This window comes from Ochotona princeps, chromosome 9 (assembly GCF_030435755.1).
Source record: "Ochotona princeps isolate mOchPri1 chromosome 9, mOchPri1.hap1, whole genome shotgun sequence".
NCBI classification, from domain to species: Eukaryota; Metazoa; Chordata; class Mammalia; order Lagomorpha; family Ochotonidae; genus Ochotona; species Ochotona princeps.
In genome coordinates, this window is record NC_080840.1 from 43394398 (window position 1) to 43416893 (window position 22496).

General features: G+C 38.9%; 1 protein-coding gene and 1 long non-coding RNA gene across 2 annotated transcripts in view; one reads left to right on the forward strand and one right to left on the reverse strand.

The window, feature by feature from the left end:
• XKR4 (XK related 4) overlaps positions 1 to 22496 on the forward strand; it is a 384360-nt gene that overhangs the window by 303486 nt on the left and 58378 nt on the right. The window lies entirely within an intron of this gene.
• LOC131481097 (uncharacterized) lies at positions 1927 to 21913 on the reverse strand. Its single transcript, XR_009246035.1, has 2 exons — positions 21792 to 21913; positions 1927 to 1987 (listed from the first exon to the last, which is right to left on the reverse strand). It is a non-coding gene; the product is annotated as an uncharacterized LOC131481097 (long non-coding RNA).

The following is a 22496-nucleotide window of genomic DNA, read 5'->3' on the forward strand; positions in this document are numbered from 1 at the left end:
GAACACAGTTGAATCTGATTTTTTTTTTTTTTTTTTTGCTATAATACAGACAAAAAGTTGCTTCCTATAGCTGGGGTTTTTGTGTTCTCTAATTTTAGGTATAGTACAGATCCAAAGGAATAGAGGACAGAACCAATTATTTGCAAACTGGTCATCACACTGGACTGACAGCGTTCAAAATTTCAAGAAAACACCAGCTGTAGGGCGTGAAAACTCTGCCTGATATGTGTGAATCACTAAAGTGCACAGACATATCCTAACTGAATTGAAAACTGCTGCTTTTCATCTTTAATTTTTGCTTAGAGGCACGGCAGCTATCTGTTAATCACATAATAGATATTTAGCCAACACCTTCAAAGAATAAACTACAGGAAAAAAAGGCTACAGCACTGTATGCATTTAATAATGTAGCAGTTGAAAAGGTAATACAAAATTACTTCCAAAAGGTTGTAGAAAAATAGGATTAACAAATAAGTTTAATTTTTGTTTTTGCAACTTCTGTTTCATTATTTATTGGAAAGGCAGACAGGCAGAAAGATCTTCTACTTAACGATTCACTCTGCAAACGTCTACAACAGCCAGAACTGGGCAAGAATGAGCTAAGAACTCCATCGGGATCTCCTGCATAAATGACAGTCACCCATCTACCTGAGACATTGTCTGCCACCTCCCAGGTGTACATTAATAGGAAGCTAGACTTGAAACAGAGAAAGAGTTAAATCCCAGGCACTCCAATATGGCGTATGGGCATTCCAAGAAGTAGCTTAATTCACTTTGCCACAAGATACGTTTACCTCAAGATAAGTTTATTTTGGTAAAGAAAAAATTTACATATCCATATTTTTTTCCTGGTTTGAATTTTCCAAGTTTTTGAAAACCCCCTTGTATGTTGTTGAACAGACAAGGTGATACTGTCTTTATCCATAAGGAGAAAGATGCTATTTCTATTTGGATGGTCAATGGAACATATATTAATGTGGATCCATGAAAAAAACCCACTGAGATCTGGGCATCGAGTGTGCATTAGCGAGTGCTTTCCAATCACAGGTAAAGGAGGCAGAACTGAGCATCATTACCACAGTGGCCTGAGCCAATCCCCCTGAAAAGGGAGGGGTGTCACAGTTGCTCCCTCATCCAGATTCTGGTGTGACACCTCTAATGCTGATCTTGATCAGACTCACAGGGGAGGCACACACTCAGCAAGGCAGCACCCTTAGAGGAATTTAGCTAAGAGCCACCAGCATGCTTCAGACTGGCCAGGACCTTGTAAGAGCTCACCCTAATCTCATCAATATTTATACTTTCCCTTCTCAGTTAACAGTACATCCATCATTCCGGTGGTTCAGGCTAAAAGCCTCGTGGTTCTCTCTCCTATCTCACATTTTTCACACCTACATCTCTTCCTTCAGCAAATCTCATGGGTTTTTCACTTAAAATAGATCTGGAATTTAACAGCTTATCACACCCTCCACTGTCCCCATCGTGCCCTGAACTGCCCCAGCTGGCAGAAGTGAGAACACTGGTCTGACTCCTCTCCTAATTTTTGTCCAGTCCCCTCAGTCTGTTTTCAGCACAGTGGGCAAGCTGATGCTCTTAACATGGATGATCAAATCATCTTCCTCTTCTGAGGAAAATCCTCCAGCATTTTCATGGAGCTTTTCGTAGAGCTTTTTAGACCTTCAGCAATCCAGCCAAAGACACTGCTCAAACCTGGGGGAAGTATTGCATAGCACTCATCTCTTCTGCAAACGCTCATTTGTCGGCTGCTGTTCCTTTCCCTGGAGGTCCTTCCCAACGTGATGGCAGCCAGCTCCAGTACTACTTTCCAGGTGTAGATGTAATGATGCCATCTTAGCAAGGTTTTCCTGGCTGTTTCCCTCAGATGCTTCCACTGGTGGGCTTTCCCCAACTTTTTTATTTCATTAGCATTTATTTCCTTCCAACTTCACACACTTTAATTTTTAAATGTGTTTATTGAACATGTTTCCTAAGAAAATATAGAATGTGTATAATTTTTGTCTACTGTGATTCCTAGTTGTCCTCAGACACTTGTACAAGGGTCTGACCTCAGGCTCAGGCTATGTTAGTAAGTTCAAAATCAAGAAAAGGACATTGGGTTTCAAAACTAAAGAAGAGAGATGAGAAAGATCACTTTCTCATCTCTCATCTTTCAATTGATTCCCCAATGTCTACATGGCCAAGATGTGACCAGCTAAAGCCATGAGGTTGGGACTCAGCCTAGTCTCCTATATGGACGGCAAGGATTCAACTACTTGAGGCATCATTTATGTCTTCCAGAACCTGCATCAACAGGAGGCAGGAGTTGGGAGCCAGAACTGGAACTGAAATCCAAGCACTCCAAAGTGGGACTTAGACATTCCAAATCCTGGATTAACCACTATACCAGATGCTCACCCCAGACTTACATTTTAACAATCATTATTCCAGTTTGCGCCATCCAAAAGAAAGTACTAGTTCTAACCATTTTCACTGTAGTGTGCTGTAATTGTATTGAAATATTGTTAATGCGTGATGTAACTGAGCTAGCTCCCTAAGGCTTTTATAGGGAATGATCCATGGTTAAGTAGATAATGAATCAATGAAATCTTGAGATTTTGTTAGAGTTCTTGTTAGAATTCTGAGATCTTGTTAGAGTTCTGTCACTTAGCAAATTAATAATGAATTGATTCTTTCTTCAATAGTTTCCCAATTCTCATTCTCTTCCAGAGCCAGGTATTCTTTGCTTTACACAAAGCATCAAGAAAAGCTTTGGTTTGGTTTCGATTTGATTGTTGTTTTTTATCAGGATATATAAGAGAATTGGATGGGTAAAACAGAGAAGACTGCAAAACTGTTCCTATTTTCCATTTGCTGTTTCTTTGCTTTCTCTTCTATCTAGCTCTTAAAGTAGCACAGTGACAACAAAACAAATTCCTTTTGAAGTTATAATGAAATTCTTACTGCTTGGTTTCTGAAATAAGGAGCACTTGAACAATTTTACTATAAAGCCTTGGCATCTTCAAACATTGCAAGAGATAGAAAGCCCTTTAGTGGCTTTGTTTTAATGTCATTTGCATTTTTGTTTCAGGTTGGCTGGTGTTGTTTTTGCTTTATAGATTAAATCTTTCTAAGAAGGCAAAAGAACGATAATGTGAGTCAAGCTCTCAGAGTCTTAAGTGATATTCTTAAGAGAAAAACATGCCATTTGTCTAATTCAAAACAAGAAAAGTCCAGAGAGATACCTGTCTTTGGCATTTGTAGTCCAGAAAGTGTGAAACTACAATTTTCTACTCTGTTTGATTCTCTTTATAAATCATCAAAGTTGCTACTCATTCTCTATTTAATTATTAAATCTAATTAATAAGCTTGATAAGTGGGAAACATTTGCAAACAGTTCTTCCGAGTAACCTAGCAAGCGCTATACTATCACACCCTGTGAAAATGTTTTCTTAAAATACCAAACAGATAAGTTAATTAGAATTTTAATTCAAACGTTTTACAAAATTAAACCAAAACCCTAACTTTATTTTCATCTTCTAATTATAGTAACACTTCACTTTTGTGAAGTGCTTTCAAGTTTATTGAGTGTTTTCTCATATTTTATTCTGATTCTCCCAACTTTGTTTAGAGATTAGGTGAACAAACTTCTTAAATCATTTTCCTGAGGTCACAAAGCAGTTGATAGCAGAACTGAATGAAAGAGAAAAATTGACCTGTGTCCAAGCTTCCTACTGCCTCAGCATACAGCTTCTTGTGGATGGCAGAACAAAATGAAAGGAAGTTTGGATCCCAGCAGAGCTCCACAGTGAGGGCACGCAAATATTAATGCCTCTGTTCACTCTTTGCTGAAGTCTCATCAATGATGACAAAGAATCCTGATACTAAGAGAAAGCACCCAGATCCTCCGCAACTCTCTTCCTCTTGCTCTTTTTTCTCATGAACAGGGTGACTGGAACAGGCTTGCCTGCACCAACACCCATGAAAGTCCAGAATCAGTAGTTAGCAAATTTAGACTGTAAGGATAGATAATAGATAATTTGGGCCAAGCACCTAGGATTTAAGTCAGAGACTGACTGCTTACACAGGCTAACATGTAATTTTGCTTCTCAATTTGTCATAGTAACCATGTTCGATCATAAACTCAGTTGGTATAGAGTGAGAAGATACTGATCTCAGCAATCACTTTACATTGAACTGGGTCTTCAGAAGAAAGAACAAGACACTAGAGAAGCAGCTGCAGGTATAAACATCAGGGTCCAGAACTGAAGGTACTTGATTCCAGTCTTAACTGTGCCCCTTAATATCTCTGAATTCCTGAGAGTTGCTCCACCTTTTCCCTCTGTTTGCACCCCTGAGATGCTATCTGGTTTTATGTAATAATATCCATGAGCCTTAGGGCTTAAGAGAACAATGGACTTGCTTATAATCTGTATGTACTAATCATATACAAGCAATTTTTAATTTGTGAGTCCATAAATTGAGTTTATTCCAGATACAATTACAGAAAATCAAGGGCTTTCTTTTTCATTCATAAACATAATTATCAGGAAAGCACTCTGATAGGCAGCAACGATGGCCCAAGTTCTTGAGTTTGTGCTACCTACACGATTAGCTGCACCAAGTTCTCAACTTCTGGTTTTAGCCTCATCCCGACCCAGTTACTGTGGGCACTGAGGGACAGAAGAGGTGGTATTATGAATCAGCAAGTAGGATGTTTCTCTGTATGTTGTTCTCTCTTTCAAATACATAAATAATTTTTAAAAATAAGAGTTACCAATGAAAAATGTTACCAGTTAGTAGAACTGATAGGCTTCAATAAATATTAGCCATCCACAACATGAATAATCCTATGCTAAAGCATATTAAAATACAGAGCTAAGGAAAATGCAGGTTACTGTGCTGGGCCCTGTATGATACCCTTTTGAGAAGTTAAGGGGAAAATGGAGTTAAAAGGTAACCTGACATCTCCAAAAGCTTTTCTAAGTATCATATGTCTACATATTACATAAATCAATGCATGGTTTTTCAGGTGTATGACAAAGGAGATACACATAATATTGTGCATGTCACTCTGGGCTAGGACAAGTGGCCTCAAAGGAAAGATAGAACACAGTAGTGGGAGTCTTGAGCTTGATGCACGACTTTCCAAACAGCGGAGCATCTGAGCTGGCTCACTAGGTGGATATTTCAACAAGTACTGACGGGGAAGCAGGTACCTTTTAAACTGAAGAATGTTGCCTCTAAAGGCTGATGAAACAGCAATGCAGAAGAGTGGCCAGTGTTTTATGTTGATTTCAGAGAAAAGGACAGTGCGCATCGACTGAGAAACATGGCCTGGAAGCAGGGCTGAGTCAGGTGGAATGGCTTACTACTAACATCGCAGAGGGGAGAGCTCTTCTTGAGCTCTTTTCTTAATTGAAGCCAAGGATTGATAGAATCAAGGTTTCACTTCAGGAAATTTAATTTTGGAGCATAAAAAAAGACACTGAAGTAGAAAAAAAACTTGAGGCAAGGAAATGAGTGAGGACAGTATCACATTAGTTTAATAACAAGTAACAAGACATAGACAAGACATGTGGCAAGGGATAAATGGGTCATGGGTTACTGATCTTTGTAACATGGATACAGACACAAATGTCATTGAAATCTAAGAAAGTAACAGGCAATACTCTCGTTTAGATATAGCATTAAATGCAAGAGTGTTCCAAGTCAACGAGCATTTTAATAATCTAATCTGCTACATCAACAATGTGCATCTTCAAAATTAGCCTGAGACCAAGGTTGTACTCATAATTAAAAAGTGATGACTCACCGAGCAAAAAGATGCTTGATTTGACCCTGCTGTGCAAAAATAATCTCTTGTTCCTGCTCATTGTGCAGATTTCATAGTCTTTCCTTGTCTGGCTTATACTATCTACTAGATTTTAACTGTCAGTTTTCCCAGCCATCACTTGTTTTGGGAAGCCATTACATTTCCTAAAATCAAATGTTTCTGTGTATTGTACTAAGGGCGTCAATTCATGCTATTTGTTAATCAACAACCATTTAGATTACAAATTCCATGAAGACAGAGATTTTATTATCCCCAGCACCTGCCTCAGTTGTTGGCATATAGAAAAATATTACTTTTCACCGAGTGAATGTTTTACATCGCAAGGCCAACCTCGTCAGACCTAAACAAACTCACAGGTAATATCTCATGAAATAGGCAGGGACTTCTCACCACAGAGGAGCATGAATTAATTCACCATGAACCAGTTCACTTAAAAGACAAGAGATATCGATTTGTAGGGATGGGAGTAAACTCTCCTAGTGCAATCCCATTGTCAAGGGCATCCCCTCAGTCTCCACAGGATGCACATATACATTTGTGCCTTCCAAGGAGCTCAGCTGAGGGATCTCATTTCTATCAACATATGCAATTGGTTGGCAATTAATTTAAATTTGCACCTGCTTCAGATCACCTCAGGGCTTTTCCCTGTACCCCAGGAATCAATTTCTGTGCAGCACAGTTTTTAGAATTATATGCTGGCCTCTCAAAAGGCCATTCACACCTCCATAATCCTAAGTGTTAATTGTATTTTGTAAACATTATAAAATCTCTTCTTTTTAGGCACATAAGCATAATACCAGATCAGCCACTGTTATAATTACTTTAACATTTTATACTTAATACAGGCCAGCTCATGGACTTCAAGGTTGGCAGACATTATCCCTCTTTACTCTCGCAGCAATTCTATCAATTGGTATTATCCTACAACATATTTTAGAAGTTAAAAAAGGAAGGGAACCAAGGGGATTTTGGGTGCCTCTCCTGAGTTTGTTTCCAATATTTGCAGAACTAAACATGTGGCATCTAGTAAGTGACAGAACTAGACTTGAGCCCATCAGACCACGGCAGACAAGTGCCTGCCCAGTTCTTCCATACAGGCCCATACAGGCAGCAGGGTTTGTTTCAGGTACAAGTCAATATCCCACATAGAACAACCATGGTAAATGGGAAATAGATTTTGTTGGCAATTCATTTGGGTGGGTGGGTTATTCTACTTTTTAATCCATGGCTAAATCTCTTGCACCTGGCGCACATTAGGAATGAAATAATGGTAAGTAATTGAGTAATACTGATGAATAGTATACAGTCCCTGCAAACTTCCTAACCCTCCACATTACTCTTTTTTTTTAATTATTTATTATTTAACTTCATTAATTACATTGTATTATGTGACACAGTTACATAGATACTTGGATTCTCCCCACCCCTCCCCAAACCCTCCCACCATGGTGGATTCCTCCACCTTGTTGCATAACCACAGCTCAAGTTCAGTTGAGATTCCCCACATTACTCTTGATTACTGTAATCCAAGTGGCAAATCACAGTCATTTTTATTTCCCCTTTGGCTCTTGACACAGGGCACTGAATTTCGGTTGGCAGTCAAGACTGAAGAAGTGTCGTACTTTTACGCAGAAGTCTGGATTTGTTAATTCACATGAAAATCAAAAGACGTGGCAACCCTGTTTTGTATTCTGTGATGATAGCAGCTGTGGTTGTCTCTTTGCATGAGCACACATTCCAGTTTGCCTCATTTGGTGAGTTCCTCACCACATCTGATTGTCTTAACTAGCCTAGAGGCGTTGATGAATATACCCACAAATTTATCTTACAGCCAAGAAGCCTTCCTGATGGATGTTACTAGTGTGCTCTCTGGAGGCACATAATGAACTCAGATGGAGAGTAAGTAGGACTCCCATCTAGACTTAGGTCTTGCTCACCTCTACGTTAACTACTTACCTTTGGAAAGTCTAGTCTTAAACTCTGGCTTGTCCAGTTCTTTTCATTCTGTCCACTCCTAGTCTCTGTCACTCTCTTGATCATAACTACTTGCCTGAAGCCAACAATTATCTATTAGAGAGTCTTCCAGTCCTTGCCCTTCCAAGTCTCAGGTTGCTGTCCACTAATTCCTTTATTATCTTCACCGCTCCATTTTAGATTTGCCTTCAGTTCAAGATGCCATATGCTGAAACTGCATTTTCTTCCACAGTTTCTCCAACCTGTATTTAATGCCGTTTTTTATCTACATCAGAAACTTCAACATCCCATGGCTGTCTCCATTCATCTCACCACATGCAAACCTGAGACCTAACAAGTATCAGATCTTTGATATTCCTCCAAGTCTTCATTTCTTCTCCATTTGATATGAGCAATTGCAGAGTTTATTTTCCTATAATGCAAGCTCAATTTGTTTTTTTGCCTCTATCTTTGCCTGGCTAATTATTATCCAGCATTTAAAGCTTTGTTCAGGTGTTTTCTCCTGGCAGTTTTTCCTTAAAATCATGACATCTCTCACTTTCTCTTGCTCTATTTAAGACACACAGACACACATACTGTGTATATTTCTCTTAATATATGAACATATGTTTCCCCCAAGGTCATGTCTGCATATTTATCATGAAACTTAACAAATTGATTATCTTTTTCATGTGTGTGTGTCTCTGCTACTAACCCTATAAAACATATCACTCATCTCAGATATTAACAGAGTGATCTGATATTGAATGAATTAGTAAATGACCAAGCAAATGATGATGGCAGAAATTTACCCCTAAATCAATCACAAAGCACAAAAGACTGATTAGCACTCTTCCCCTGTGATAAAATTTTAATTCCTGACTGATTTTTCTGTAAGTTTATACATGATTTAATAACATTTGTGGAATAATGATTTCCTACCACCACCTAGCATTGCTATTCATAGCAAATTACTTACCAGAATTTCAAGGCAATAAAATCAAGTTATGTCAATGCTATATGTAAAATATGGTGATAGCAATATTATTTTAAAATATTACTGTAACATATTTTACACTCATATAACAATACATAATGTATGATGGAAGCATTATTGAATTTGATGCACAGATTTATCTTAAAATACATTAAAAAATGACCTGCTGTACATAGGATAGATATGCAGTAAGTGAAAAAGATTTGCTTAAGATTAAAATATAACATGATTATCAGCATACTGATTACCAAAATTGTTATAAAGTATCCATTTTATAGATTAGCTAAGATATCAAAATTTACGTATTTTAGTATTGCTAGCTAGCAACAAAATGTTTGTTATAAGCAAGTATTTCACATGAGAGCAAATTCTTGTCATTTCTCTTCAAAGTGATGCTGACACAAGGACTGTTTGTCAGACACATTCTGCACAAGCTTTGTGAATTTGTCCATATTGAATTCTAAAAAGACTAATTCACTAAACTATAGAATAGACTTTCTCATTTAAAGAACAAACGTTTTGAACAGATGAACTTCTGATATCTCACTTTCTACTTAATGGTTACATCATCCCAGATATGTCTGTTAAAATACATATATTCTATAGTTGATTAGCCCTTAATATGTGACTCAGGTCAATGATACTAAAGAGGAGGCATGCCCTACGCTCTTACAGCTGATAGTACTTAGCCCTGCCAGCAGGTGATCTAGTTTGGAGACCAGTATGTGGGTTCTCGCAATAGGCTACCCTAAGCAATCTTTGGTACAGATCATCATTTGTGTGAACTCAATCCTAACAAGGCAAACAGAATGTGATGCAACTTTTTTTGGATTGTGAAACTATGCATAGATTATACAATTTGCTGTACCTTCAAGAAACTGTAGAACTTTTGCTTCCAGGAAGAGAAAGAAGGTGCACATACTTTTATTACTCCCAGTAAGCAAATTAACCCTGGAAGTCCCCACACATGAGATAGAAAAATGAACAAAAGACTGAAATGTGTGGAGACAAGGAAGACAACATAAAGATATTTGATACCTAGTGAATGACAATCAGAAAGTTTCCTATATTTTATTTCTGATTCATATATCCCAACTTTGGTCCTGAAGTCTGGCAACTTAGTTCTGCAAAAATCCCACTTAAAGAGGTCACTGCCTATTGCTGAATGACAGGAAACATCATTTCCCCAAGACTTAAAGCTTTTAGATAATAATCATTCTACTCCAGTCAAGTGCTAGAGTAAGCACCGGTGGTCACAGCAAAACCAAGAGTGAGCCTACTTCCATTGTGATCAAATTATGACAAGCTCTGTCAGACCCCATGGGCTAATATTACAGAAGGAATCTGAATATCATGCCCGCCAGGCGGTAACTCTCCAACTACTCCCGTTTTAGTAGACATTATGTGGGGAAGTTGAAAACTCTATTCCGACTCAGTAATAATGAGGCATCCCTCCCCTTTCAGTGTATTTGCAGCAAAACGTGCACAAAACATGTGCTGCCAAGCATAAGTTGCTCCTAAAAGAAATCAAAACAGATCTGAGTAAATGTAGAGATATACCATGTTCATTGATTTTAAGGTTCAACACAGTAAAGACAACAGTTTCTTCTCAATTAAAATGAGTTTAATGCAGTGTTCACAAAATGATCAGCAATGACATAATAGATATAAATAGCTGTATTCTAAGATTTATATGGAAAAGTAAGGAAACTAGAATGGTTGAAATAGTTTCAAATGGGAAAAAGATGGAAGAATCAATCTACCTGATTTCAAGACCTATTGTTATATGGCTATGGTAATCAAGACTGGTTATGATCTGTACTACTGCAACAACATGGAGGAATTCAATATGGGGGGATGGTTTGGGGAGGGGTTGGGAGAATCCCAGAGCTGATGAAACTGTGTCATAAAATGAAATAATAAAAAAAAGACTGTGTGGAATTGTTACAAGGTTAGACAATAGATCCATGGAACTAACCCGAGATAAGCGTGCAAACATTTCTAGCTGAACATTTTTATTTTCTTTTACAAAGATGTCAAAGGAAATCAATAGTACTTCTTACAAATGGTTCTAGAGCGACAGGCTATTCATAGGCAACACAAATAAAACCTCAACCTAAATATCACTTATACAAAAATTAATTTAAAAAGAATTATAAAACTTCAATTTGTGATGGAAATCTATAAAGCCCATTAGCAAATAACACAAATGAAAATTTTGAGAATCGAAGGCTGTACCAAGTGTTACGTTTATAGACTCAAATGCCCAAAGCCAGATTCATAAAATAAAAAATTGATATTTGGACATCTCAATATCTCTGCAAAAGATCAAGTTCACTAGGCATTTATCAGAAGAAAGTATTTACAAAACAAGCATCTGGCACAGGACTAGTTTCTATAAAATATAGAGAACTCTCAAAACTCAACAGGTAAGAAAAGAAAACTCATACAATACACATAAGACACTGTCAAAATCTGCAATCATTTTACCAGTGAAGATACATAAATGCAGCCTGCAATAAGCATATGACCTGATGTTCGACATCACTAGCCATTGATAAATAAAAGCTAAAATTATAATGAAATATTTCTATACATCTGTTAGCAGGGATCAAGTAAAAAATAATGACACCATCAAAAGCTGATGAGTATATAAAGAGAGTATCTGCTTCCTGGATACCATTTAGTGAGAAGACAAAAACGGTACAGGCATTTTGGAAATGAGTTTGTAAATTTCTTTAAAAAATTAAACATTCTAATATCATGTGACCCAATCCTTGCACTCCTGAACACTCCTTCTAGAGAAACTGAAGCTACGTTCACACAAAAAATTGTACATCAATTCACAGCAGCTTTAGCTATAATAGCACAAAACTAGGAGTAATTCACATTTCCTATAACACATGACAAGAGCAACAATCTCATGGTTCTATTTCTTAAACATTGTTGAAGTGATAATACAAAACAAGCTTATTTGTTGTCAGAGAATAATGGTTGGATAGAGTTGTATGGAGGTAGGCATGGTGGTACATGAAGAGCAACTTAGTGGGAATGTTTTACTTTGTTATTCGATTGATGTATATATACTAATTTGACCGTTGTATTATGGTTTTATGAGATATTATTACACTCATTCTGACATTCCAGTATAAAATGTCACAGACTAACTGGTTAAGTAACAAGAACTTAGTTGCTTATAGTTCTGGAGGTGAAAGTTCATGATGAACGCATTGGCAGGTGGATTTTTTTCCTAGGGCATCTTCTTGTAGCATCTTTGCATGTTCTTTCCTCTATAATCACTCATATTGAGTTAGGGCAAACTCTAATTACCTAATATTGACATAATTATCTGTTCAGATAGCCTATCTGCAGATATAGCCACATAATGAGAAACTGGGCACTAGACATGTGATTACAGGGAGGAAAGAACAAAACCAGTGCAATTGAGCCAAAAGTTATCATATTGTATGTGTATGGGTTGGAGAACGGGAACAGTATATGAAAGAAAATGGTACATAGACTCTCTCGGCACTATTTCTTGTAATTTCATGTGAAGTTATAATTATCTCAAAAGGAAGACTTTAATTAAAAATATTTTAAAGGAGTTTGATTAATAAGTCAAACGTAATGGAAGTGGCGGACCTTGATTAAATGGCAAAGTAATTAGAATTTGCTCTCATTGAAGTTAAGTCCTTTCCCCAAGTGAAACATTATTAGAGAAAGATCATGTAAGAGCCTCTGTATGCTTTAAATATGAAAAGAAGGGGTTCAGGACTTTAGCATGCAGAATGTCTTTAATCCCAGATATATCATCAGGCTAACTCTATTTACAGATCGAATGCAGATTAATTTCACACTGAAAGGAATTCAAAATCAAAGCTCACAATGTCCTCAAATATCAGTACTTAACAATATTAATAAGCACAAGTAAAGATCAATTCCCTCAGCATGCTGAGAATTTAGAAACGTAGATTCATTTTTAGTTTCTCGCTTGGTTCCAGTTATTTTGAGAATGAAGTGTACACATCTATACTCTTCAATGTGAATTGATTGTCAGTATTTATAAAAAATCTGATCCATAAATTATATATGTAACTTCTCAAATTCTCAATATATTTGAGAACTGTCATTAACATAGAAGCTTCTTCCTATCTAAACATTGACTTCTGTGTGTGTGTGTGTGTGTGTGTGTGTGTGTGTGTGTGTGTAGTTGAATGGCTACGGCATGGGTTCCAGAAGTTCACATTGCTTTCTATTAGTTCTGATGAAATGGAGTGGAGCAGTCTGGTGCTTTGACTGAACTCAGAAACTTCTCTCTTTGGCATCCTTCTTTTTTCTGATCACTTTTCATCACCTGTTTTAGGTAGTTATCTCAGCTCTTTAGAATGGTCAATGTGCCCAAAATGCACTCAATTCTTTCAGTAAGACTCTTGTCCTTAATTGATTACAACCATTGCAATAGCATGTGTGGTCACACTGTAGACCTTTCCAATGTTGCCACTGTAACATGAAGGGGAAAATCCTTTTTGAACAGTATTCATTCCTTTGACGTCTACAAAACACCGTTCTCATAGATGTGCATGTATATGGCTAAAGGAACAACACTATGCATTCCAAAATGTCAAAAGAATATGTATTAGATCCCTCTCTTCTTCTGTATTTATCACTTTGGCAAATTCCTGGAAGCTGGTGGTTCGATCTGAAAAGTATACTTGCTTCCTTCCATTCAAATATTGAGGCTAAAAGGAAACAGCAAGAACTGAATATCTCAATGCAATTGATTTATTATTTTTTGTTTTTTAAAAGATTTATTTACTTTTATTGCAAAATCGGATATACAAAGAGGAGAGACAGAAAGGAAGATCTTCCATCTGCTGATCTACTCCAAAAGTGACCACAAAGGCTGGAACTGAGCCAATCTGAAGCCAATAGTCAGGAGCTTCTTCCATGTCTTCCATGCAGGTGCAGAGTCCCAATGTTTTGGGCTGTCCTTACTGCCTTCCCAGGCCACAAGCAACTAGCTGGATGGGAATAGGGGCTGCAGGGATTAGGACTGACACCCAATTGGGATCCTGGTGCGTTCAAGGCAAGGACTTTAACTGCTAGGCTACCATCCTGGGCCCAACTTATTACTTCCTAAATGCCAATTAACAAACAAGATTTGCCTTAGAGTCATAACACATTTTCATTAAAGGTATGAAGAAATAGTGAATTTATGCTAAAATCACTAATTACAGCATTACACATAGAATCCAGTTTCCTCAGCAAGAACCAGAATGGGTTGAAGGCCAGTTAGGAAAAGCCACTGTTCCTGCTAGAACAGGAGGTGAACTGAGTAGGGCTGGCTCATGGACCCACTGGTATGCGTGAAATCTGGCACTCCGAGGGGTTCTGATAGAGGAGCCTGGGCAACTCCTCTGGCAGGACACAGACCCTACAGGTAAGCACAAGAAGCATGGGAGGAAACAGCCAGAAGTCATTGAAAGTGTCCCACTGGCATACATTTGGCATAGGTCGGGGGCAGACCAGGCTGAATCAGTTCACGTCATCCACTGGCAAACCCGAACACCGGAACAGAGTGTGGGTCAAGCCTGGTTCAGTCACGACAAAAGCAGTGCACAACACGGAATGCCAGGGTGAGGTTGCCTGTACCAGATGTGACCACAGCGCCCAACCAGCACACATTAGAATCAGGAAGGGAGGGAGCAGAGCTGGCAGGGGAATAACGGGTGGTTCCCTTGCTGAACAGATACTCCCACTGGAGAGCGTGAGCTGAGATGGGGACAAACCAGACTAGGCAGGGCTACAACACCTGCGTGCCTCATGTGGACCAGATCAGAGAAAAACCAGGCTGGGCTGATTATTCCTGCTGGTGCAATCTACAGTTAGAGTGGGTGAGGGTTGTTGGGACTTAGCCACAGCATCAGCTGGCAGAAGCTGGCACTGGGAGCTAATTCTGTCAAGTAAAAACACAGAACCATCTGGAGAGTGCATAATTCAGGAGTGGGAGAGGTCTGGGAGGGAAATAGTAGGCTCCTCCCTCTTGGATTACCACCCCCAATAGGAAGGCACGAAAACTAGGACAGGGGCTGGGGTGGCTAGACAGACACCCAACAACATCCATGAAGGCTGGTTAGTTGAGCTGGTTAGATGGAACAAGGTTTTAATACCCATTGACATGTATGAGAACAGAAGGGGATGTGGGACAGACTGGACTAATCTGCCACACATACTGACAAACCAGGGCAGGGGGCAGGCCTGGTGGGGGTTACTGTGGGTCGCTCCAACTAGGCTGCAGCTCCCACTAGTTTATGTGAAGGCCGAGTATGTGCTGGGCAGAACCAGGCTGGACTGCAGCACCCATTGGTTCCGGCGGAAGACAGGGATGGAAACAGAACCAACCCAGCAATTGCAATCTCCAGCTGATCGGGGCAATGGACTGTGCCAGGCCCTGTGCTTGCTAGTACATACAAAAATCTGGTCTGGAAATACCTCAGACTAAGTTTCTTTGGGCATCCCCCCAATAGAACTTCCAGAATCAGAACCCTAACCATCAAAAGACAGAGGACTGAACAAGTCAATCAACCACCTCAGCTATATGTTGGCGATGAAAATACTGGGCAAATGGAGACTCTATGATGGACTATGTCAATCAGTGGATTCTTCAGCGATCTCATCATGCTTGGAGTGATGAGAGTGGCAGCAATTCAGAACTGTTGAACTATCAAAACCACTTGATCAAGGCCCTCAGAGCATGCCCCACATCTGAGACCTGGGGTGGGTGGGAGACTGGGTGGGGCTTCTCCCTGAAAATCCCCTTTTACATCAGATATATTAAGGAAACAATATAGAACTGATTGTCTTGTCCCCCGCCAAAAAAGAATCCAGTTTCCTGTGTTTTAAACAATGGCTAACATAGGAGTAGACAATAATAAAAAATTGTTAACTCAGGCTTTATTTACTTTTTCATACTCATTTTCAAGGCTACTGATTTAAGTGATAACCTCCCTTTCATGGACCATCCAGTAGTTATTTATGAATGAAGACAAGTGTGGCCCTCTGGGATTTATATTTTACCCTGGAGAAAGGACATTGTCATCTCTCCAAAGGGAAAACATCCTTGAAGAGATGAAGGGTAGAAGGGCAAGTGGAATCAAGGGGATTCAAGTGTACTAATTATCTGCCCTAGAGAAGATACTCAGTAAATATTGCTAGATGAAGAATGGGAAGAGGAGAGAGCATGCATCAGTTCTTTTTTTACCATCACCAAGTAAAATCAAGTGGAAGATGATGAGTTTCAACTTTCATTTTAAAGGTCTGTTTGTTTAAAATTTGCATACATAAAATGTCAGCTATGATCAGGTTATATACTAGTACATGAAATAAATTAACAGTGACCCACAGTTAGAAATGCAAATGGATCATCTCTGAGAAGAGCCTTCCTATGCAACCATTAAAAAAATTAGTGGGGCAAGTATTGTGGCATAGCTGGTAAAGCTTTCATCTGAGCACCCATTCGTGTCTCAGAAGCTCCACTTCTGATACAACTCCCAGCTAATGGACTGGAAAAAGAAGCAGAAGATGTCCCAAGTGCTTGGGCCCTTGCCACCCACATGGGATATTCAGATGAAAATTCTGGGCTTCTTCTTGCCCAATCCCTGCCATTATGGCCATATGGAGAGTGAGCCAGCAAGTAGAGGATTTCTCTCCCTTTCTGTTGTGTCCTCTTTCTGTGTAACTTGGACTTTCAAGTAAATAAACAAATCTTTTAAAAGTTAGCATTTATTTATTTGAAAGGAATTAAGTAATTTGAAAGTAATTAGAACTTGTTTTTAGTTAATTGGGGGAAATCTAATCATAGTATGCAAACCAGATTTAAAGTGAAATTCTATAATGGGATTGGTTGATGCAGACCCAAAATCTACACCTCATTAACATGCACAGAATAAGCAGTCCTAAGACGTTGGTTTTTGCATTATTATTCATCACGCAGTCTTTGCAGAAGCTCCTGCACAGATGGTGGGCTCGTGTGTGTAAATCTGTTCATGGTAATAGGATTTGCACCCCATCAGTGTGACAATGATTAACCCCACTGTGTTTCCACTAAACTGCTTTTTTAATTTTTCACTGGACAAGCAATTTAATTGAAAAATTCTTAATGCAGTTACGATGTGCCCATTTCCTACCCCAAAGCTGTCCTTGCCTGTCTTCAAAGACCACCATATGGAGACACCCACAGTCAGCTCTCCTTTTTTTATTGTGCACCATGAGGTTAACCATGAAGCCCATCATATAACCGCTTGCCCCACAAACATCAGCTATACACACACAATAGAATGCTTACTCTGTCACATCAAAAAGTCTAAAGAACACACACACACACGCACGCACATACAGCTGTGCCGGAAGTCTTAGTTGATCAAACCATGTCCCTCCCCGTTGCTGGGGTGTGTACCAATCCCAGCTTGGTGTCTGCTGCCTAAAGATTTTGGAAGATGTGTGCATTTTGTATAGGTTAAAGCCTTTAATCTGCCTGTACTTGCAAGGGTTGAGATACTAGTTTGCTGACTCATGGGCTAGCATTAGTTTGAATGATTGCTCATTAGTATTACACATTGTGTCCTAGATCAGAGGAAGGTTCTCCTTCCTTAAAATTTGGAATGTTGGAGGGACACATCCATGCATTCAACTGAAGCAGAAAGAAAACAACTTTAAGTTGCATTTTGCCTATTTCGTAGTTTTTCTTTTTACTAGACTTAATGGACATTTTGCTTTTCAATCAATTCAAAATACATAGAGATAAGTTAGCTGTCGCTGGAACCTTCCAGCCAGTTCACAAGGACTATTAGTGTTCTGTTTGAGAAAATTCTCATGTGCTGGATTTTGCACACATCGAGCTGACCCCAAATAGGCTGCCTTGTCACAAATTACATTCAACACAGCATCTTTATTTTTTTACATATTTATCAAGTAAAACATTTTTCCTGCAGATGTAAATTTATTCTCTCTGTGTGTTAATCACTGATGCATAAGCCATCTTATGCTTGAGTTTAAAATGAACCATATAAAGTATCCAATCAGAAATGTTTTTCTTATTAAGACAAATAAACAGATTTTGGATTTTCAAAGAATGCTTAGGTGGTCTACTTTACAGCCGTTCTTTTTTCAGAACAGTACCCAGCCCACCCAAATTTAACCCTTGAAACTCCTTTATTGCTGAGAAAATTAGGAAATGAATGTGTCACTGATGTTACAGCTTTGCTAAGAATAGTCCGCAGATGTGCTTTAAAGCAAAGAGGGATTTAAAAATAAATGTATTTGACAAGTTGCTGATCAGAAGTCTATATTTACCACTACCAACTTAGAATGGTATTACACAGAACTTGAAGTTTATCCTGGAAAATTTCTGAGATGTGTTCAGGTTTGACCTCGGAAGTCTTTTCCCACTACTTCAGAAAGACAATTAGATTCTTTGTGGCCACACCTTTTCTGTGTTTCCTCTACATGGTATTCTGACCTTCACCCTCACATACTCACAGAACATATCAGAAATGGGTCAAGCTCCTATCCCTGTACAAAAAGAGCCTCACAGGTGCCAGGCCAGGGGTCATGGATGGAATGGCCACTCAGTAAGACTCTTCTAAAAACTCCTTTTAACCCTTTTCAAAGTAAAATTACCAAATTAGATTATCTCCATGGGCCTTGCAAATTTCAGCAATGATCAGTTCAGAGCCAGGAGTTTGATGTAGTGGTTAAGATGTCAATAGGGAGGACCACAACTCATACTGGCGAGTCTCAGTTCACGTCCCAGCTCCATTCCCCCTTTAAGCTTCCTCGGAGGTAGCAGAGATGGCTCAAACACTTAGGTTCCTGTCACTCACTTGGAAGGCATAGATTTAGGTTTCAATTACTGGCTCAGGCCTGTCCTATGCATGCTGAGGACACCCAGATATACACATTTGTTCTGACCATATTCCATTATTTCTTTTGCTACATCTTCTCTATCTAAAAATATTTTCCTAAACAAGAAAAAGAAATGTATGTTGTAAGTTATAAGGTTTGCTGCTCATACTCAGAATTCAACATAGAGTTTGAATATACATTATTTATAATAAAAATGTGATGTTTTTGTTAAGATAGTTGTGCATTAAGGTCTTAAAAGCAGGAGTCCAACAGCAAACTAAATCAACAGATAATTTTATCTAATATCTTATTCAATTTGCTGTATTAAGAGGATATTAAGAGAGGCATTTTCTAGCCTGAATTAGATTTAAAAGTTCGTGATTTTTTTGAATCACAGTTAAGTAGCAACACATCCGACTGTCTAAGGATTCTGATCCATTCTCAAGTGTTTACAACATAAATCCAAAGCTTCCTTTATTATAATTACGTTCTTAGCAACCTCCTCTTGAAAACTTGTGGTGAAAAATCCCACCACTCCCCACAAAATCATATGGATCTGAGAATACGAATGCTCCAAAAAGGAGGAATAAACACTAGCTAGGTACCCACTATGTGACATAACTAAAGCTAGTTACTTAAACTGCATGATCTTATTGTGAAATGCTGTTCATAATGCAAAATATTGATTCTGAAATCAGACTGTAGTGTACCAAATTCACCCACAAACACACGAGTGATCATTAATCCACCTGTGCTGTAAAATTGGGATTTGAAAATATCACCTGCTTCTTGGAAGAGTTGATAGAGTTAAATGAGACGAAACTACACAGTATCTAAAGCAAGGGATAGCACCCAAAAGGCAGTCATAGGAAGTTAATAATATTCCACATTGGTTAAAATTTATAATATAATGAGAATTGTTTTGCACATGGTTTACAAACAGACCTGACCATTGCAATTTAGATGTGTTAACAATAAGGAATAGGAAAATTTTAAGAAGGAAATGTTGAGAGAGTTGCAAAGAACAGAGAATTAGCAATGTGAAAAATCTGGAACCTTCTGTGAGGAAACTAGGGAGGGGCAAAAACAAGAAGAACAAATTAAAATTGAGATGGTCTGGGGTGAAATAAGGAGAGAAGATGTGATAGCTAGGGCTGCTGCAAGAGTAAAGAGCCTGGATCCAGAATGACTCAGTAAGTAGAACACCAGGGACACATTACTGGACAAGAAAAGCTAACTTAGCCTGAACTCAATTCGAAGGGGAACACCTAGAGCGAGGCATCAAAATAGCTCTGCATGCCCATGAGTGGTGACTCACAACAGGCTCCCTTCTTGCCTGAAGGTGAACAAAATATGGAAATAGGAAGCAAATCACAAAGAGAGGAGAAAATGGGGCTTATATAAGAAGATGCCAAGAAATGGACCTGCCCAAATCAATAGAGAGGTGGTCTGCTATGCTGACAATGAAAACCCTCCAACAGAAGCTCATAAAATACTGGATGAAATATGTTTTAAAATATTGAGGCATAGCTGAGTTGGCAGGAATATAAAGACAAGAGAGGCTATAACCACAGGAAGATATTATCCAGAGCAGTGACTGTGAAGGCAGCTTTTAATTCTGAGAACATCTGCTCAATTTCAGTTGACAGAGGACCTGGGCTTTATGAGCTCAGATGGAAAAGAGGACAAACCAATCAGAGATGCACACACAAACCAGAACCTCAAGTGTGGGGGAATGGAAGGCAGAGGGGAGGAAGACAATAGAGGAAACAACCTTGCATGGAGGGACTTGCAAGGCTCAATCCAAACTCTGAGCAGAGGAGTAAATAGGATTAATACGTCTCTTGTGAGAATTCCCAACCACTTGCCCCTTCTGTGATTTCTGCCATTATTTTTGTGACCTTAAAATCCTTAAATTAAAATTTTAATTGACTGTACAATGAATTGATTGTCACCTGCAAGCCCTTTCAGAAGCAAAGAAATATCCTCTGGAGAAATGCACATTAAATTTCTCTCTCAAAATATGCCTATGTGTAAATTTCCAAGAAACAGAATCCCCCTCCCAATCAAAATTCACCAAACACATGAGAAAACAGCTCACTATGAGTGGGAGATAGACTTCAGAAACAGAACTGTAAAGTCATCACACTGAAAATATCAAATTCAAAATAGAAAATGGGGCCCGGAGGCGTGGTCTCACCCTTGAATGTGCTGGGATCCCATATGGGCGCTGGTTCTAATCCCGGCAGCTCCACTTCCCATCCAGCTCCCTGCTTGTGGCCTGGGAAAGCAGTCGAGGATGGCCCAAAGCCTTGGGACCCTGCACCCACGTGGGAGACCCGGAAAGAAGTTCCTGGTACCCAGCTTTGGACTGGCACAGCACTGGCCGTGGTGGTCACTTGGGGAGTGAATCATCGGACAGAAGATCTTCCTCTCTGTCTGTCCTCCTCTCTGTATATCTGACTTTGTAATAAAAAATAAATAAATCTTTAAAAAAATTAAAAATGAACATTTTAAGATTTTCATGTAAATGAAAGCATGGTGCAGAACCAAAAGGAAATCAGGTACAGTAGGACCAAAAAGATCTTCTAGAAGTAAAAGATTAAAGCTAAAATTATAAGCTAGCACTGTGGCACAGTGAGTTAAGCTGCTGCCTGTAATGCTGGCATCTTAAATCAGAACACTGGATTGATTCCCATCTGCCTACTTCCCATCCAGCTCCCTATTAATGCACTTGGGAAAGCAATGGAAGATACTCCAAGTGCTTAGGCCCCATCATTTATGCGAGGACCAAGACAGAGTTCTTGGCTCCAGGCTCTGTCCTGGTCCAGCCCCAGCTGTTTGTGACCACTTGAACACTAGCCAGGAAATGAAACTGTTACCACTGGAATCATGGCCACATTTTTTCTAAACCACTTATCTGTGAAGAGTTAGTCAATCCAATGAGCCAGTGGGAGATTACTGCCTCCACCCTATAGCAACTGATTTACTAAACTTCTTCCTGCTCACCACACACATTAAGACCTGATTCATCCTCCACCTTAAATTCATGTGTTTTGTTTTCCTAAGAATACAGAGGGAAGGTGTAATGAAATTCCAACTTACACATCACAGGAAGATTTGGGTCTCAAACTTATTTTGGAGCTCATGTCCATTGCAATGGCTTCTCAACGTCACCCTGGAGCTCACTCTGAAAATTATCCACAGCTATATTAAAGCAAAACTGCCTTAATGTGTTATTTTCAATAGAAGGTTGGTTCGTAATGCCATTAAGTAATGTCATCTTGTTTCACCAAATAAATATCCACTCAGTGCCAAACAAGCCTTTCTGGATGAGAATTCTGCAACTAGCCAAGGAAGCAGCCACATGATAGGGATACTGAATCCCTAGGGAGCAAATCTTCACAGGAAATGAGACATTTGCTCACCATCTGCCTGTTTTTTGTTTTGTGTTTACTGTTGTTTGGTCTGAAATTTCAACCCCTACCATGAAAAATTGCATACAGAAATATTTATTAGCTCTGGAAAATAAATATTTTCCATCTCCTAGCCAACTTTTTGAAATGATAGTATAACTTGTTTAGTTGGAAAATAAAAGTAAGTTAGAGGTTAGGAGAGGAGAATAAATCAGATAATATTATAAAATACACAAATCTAGACCATGTGGACCTTTTACCCAAACAGAACCCATCATGTAAATCATGACTAAATCAATGGCCCATCATAAAACAAAGCTCAGCTTAGGAATATATTGACACTTCAAAGATCAGTGATGTGTAGAGAGAATATTAGAAACCATCGTGGTTGGCA